Source organism: Pongo abelii, chromosome 4 (genome assembly GCF_028885655.2).
Source record: "Pongo abelii isolate AG06213 chromosome 4, NHGRI_mPonAbe1-v2.0_pri, whole genome shotgun sequence".
NCBI lineage: Eukaryota > Metazoa > Chordata > Mammalia > Primates > Hominidae > Pongo > Pongo abelii.
The window spans coordinates 166,269,694-166,273,184 of NC_071989.2; the positions used below are offsets into that span (position 1 = coordinate 166,269,694).

General features: G+C 44.4%; 1 pseudogene; it reads left to right on the forward strand.

Annotated features, from left to right (window-relative positions):
- Positions 1 to 281: 281 nt before the first annotated feature.
- LOC112133587 (U6 spliceosomal RNA) lies at positions 282 to 382 on the forward strand (annotated as a pseudogene).
- Positions 383 to 3,491: the final 3,109 nt, after the last annotated feature.

The following is a 3,491-nucleotide window of genomic DNA, read 5'->3' on the forward strand; positions in this document are numbered from 1 at the left end:
CAATCAATTTAGACACTATAGATAGCATCAGATCCCACAGGTTGAGGGCTTGGTTTCCAAGACTGGGTCCCCTTCGGACACCAGACTTGTGTTCTTCCAGAACTTCTGACCGACTGGCTTCCAGTTGGGGTTCCCAGGATACCTCTTTGGGTTCAATCAGTTTACCAGAGCAGCTCACAGAACTCAGGGAAGCACTTGTTAACATAAACCCAGCAAGGCCTGTGTCTTCAGATTCTTCTTGACCTCTCTGTGCAACATTCCTTCCTCAAGAGTATGGGGCAGCTTGCTTCAGCACTATGTCTATTAAATTGGAAAGATACAGAGATTACCCTGGCTCCTGTGCAAGGATGACATGAAAATTCATGACGCATTCTATACTTTAAAAGTAAAACATAAAGAGTATAGGGCAGGATCATCTCTGCAATGAAGGTCTATGACCCACAATTATATTACAGTCCTGCTGTAGGCATGTGAAAGAAGGGCAGAAGAAGGTCAGATTCTGTTTCCTAAACACCTGTTTCTGAGGCCTAAAGTGCCCCAACATCATAACAAAAGACTATAATAAGCGCTATGGGAGATATGAGCCGGGAACCATGGATGAAAACCAATATACATATATATCATAATATCACAGCAATTCAGCTGAACCCTTTGCCACGTTGTAAGTAGTATTGGGGTTCAGAAACCAATATCGCAAGATATGGCACTTTGACACATTAAACTAAAGGAGTCTTAAGGTCTCTTTGACCTTTCCCCACACTCTCCTGTCTCTCAATCCTTTGTCTCTCCCAAAGCACAGCATGAAGTTGTTCTCTGAAGTTCCCTTATCTGCCTAAAGTCTGGACCTGCCAAAGAAGACAACAGTCTCGGGTGCCTTCCCTGTGTTTTCATTAACTGCATTCATATCGCAGGAAGACTGAAGTCTGTCAACACACCTGAACAGACTTTTGTCACAAACCGTTGTCAGGTCTGTGGGCCAAAAGACTCTGTCCTAGGCCATTGTATATTCTTCAAGCCCACCAAATTCCCCTAAAAATCATGTACTATCCCCCTAAAATCATCCGCACTCCCCTATCTCCCTTTCCCCTAAGAAGTAGGGTACATAAACGTCCGTACCCCAATGGGATATTGGACAATCACTCTGTGATTCTCTCCCATGCATGCTAATAAATTTGTATGCATTGTCTCCAGTTAATCTGCCTTTTGTGAGTTGATTTTTTGCTGAAACTTCAGAGGGCAAAGGGGAAGTTTTCCCTTAGCCCCTGCACAAGAATCACCTTTCCTCCAGTTTCCAATAACGTGTTCCTCATTTCCATCGTAGACCTCACCAGAATAGCTCTTAATATTCATATTTCTACTAATATTCTGTTCCTGGTGATATATGCATTCTCTAAGATGACAGAAGCTTTCTCTATAGCTCTCCTCCTGTCTTCCTGAGCCCTGGCCAGAATCACCTTTAACATCTACACTTCCATCAACAGTCCTTCAAAGCAATCTTGGCTTTTTCTAGCATGCACCTCAAAGCTCATCCAGCCTCTACCGATTACCCAGTTCCAAACTCACTTCCGCATTTTTAGATATTTTGTTATAGCATAGCCCACTTCTCAGGATCAAAACCTGTATTAGTCTGCTAAGGCTGCCAAAACAAAATAGCACAGACTGGTGGCTTAAACAACAGACTTTTTTTTTTTTTTTTTGAGACAGAGTCTCTCTCTGTTGCCCAGGCTGGAGTGCAGTGGTGCGATCTTGGCTCACTACAACCTCTACCTCCCAGGCTCAAACGATCCTTCCACTTCCCAAGTAGCTAGGACTACAGGCGCACACCACCACACCTGGCTAATTTTTGTATATTTTTGTTGAGATGGGATTTTGCCATGTAGGCAAGGCTGGTCTCAAACTCCCAGGCCAAGCGATCCTCCCTCCTCAGCCTCCCAAAGTGCTGGGATTACGGGCGAGAGCGACCACACCTGGCCAGAAATTTATTTTCTCACAGTTCTGGAGGCTAGAAGTCCAAGCTCAAGCTCCCATCAGGCTTGCCTTCTGGCAAGGCCTCTTCCTGGCCTGTAGAATGGCCACCTCGTCACTGTGCCCTCACATGGCCTCTTCTCTGCACATGCAGTGAGACAGAGAGAGAGTGGAGGGGATGCGCTGGTGGGTCTCTTCCTCTTATTATTTTATCTTATTTTATTTTATTTTTGAGATGAAGTCTTGCTCTGTCACCCAGGCTGGAGTACAGTGGCACAATCTCAGCTCACTGCAACCTCCACCTCCCGGGTTAAACAATTCTCCTGTCTCAGCCTCCCGAGTAGTTGGGATTACAGGTGTGTACCACCACGCCCAGCTAATTTTTTGTCCTTTTAGTAGAGATGGGGTTTCACCATGTTGGCCAGGCTGGTCTCGAGCTCCTGACCTCAAGTGATCCACCCGCCTCGGCCTCCCAAAGTGCTGGGATTACAGGTGCAAGCCACCGCGCCCAGCCTCTCTTCCTCTTATTATAAAGACATCAGTCCTATCGGAGTAGGGCCCCACCCTCATGACCTCATTTAACCTTCATTACCTCCTTAGAGCTCTATCTTCAAATCCAGTCACATTGGGGGTTAAGGTTCCAACGTATGAATTTGGGGGTGGGAGAGACAAATGTAGTCTATAATTATGGCTATAACCCTAGAGCCATGAGACTCAAATTCTAGTCCCAGTTTTCTCTCCAACCACCTCCGTGACCTTGGGTAGGTCACTTCTCCTTTCTGGGACTGAGTTTCTGCTGAATAACTTGGGAACGGGAATGGCTGCTGCCAGTGCATCTCACCCAGGAGCTGTGACGAGCAATTGAGATGATGGAAGTGAAAGTTCCGTGACAAGTGGAAAATGCTGAAGTGCCATGCCTAACTGACTTTGTAGACAGGTCTCCTTGAAAAAGACATACAAACTCCATACTCAGAGTTCCCTTCCCTTTACTGGCACTCAGCTGATCAATATTTAATCAGCACGTAGGCCTGAAAATTAGGAGGTAGCTCACAAGACAAAAAGTCCAGTGATTCATGCATGACCAAGGAGTCACAGAGTTCCCAGTGTAGTCTCATCCTACTCGTCCTCCCCACTTATCCACAGGAACGAGTATATATACAGCTTTGACCTCGTAGAAGCCTTCCCATGTATTTGTAAAGAACGTATATGTTATTTATAAAGAATATTAAGTCACTACATAATCTCTGAAATATTCATGACATTTAACCTAGTAATTACATTTCTGGGAAACTATCCTAAAAAAATAATCTGCAGTGCACACACAGATTTATGGACTAGAATGCTCATAATGGTGTTATTTATAATAGTGAAAATATTGGAAACAACCTAAATATTCAACTGTGAAAGAACAGTTCATAAATTATAGAATACCCATAAGATGGATTATTATGCAGCCACTTAAAATGATGGGAGTTTCTGCTCCGATGGTAGGTGAAAAAAAGCAGGGTCCAAAATTACATTTAAGT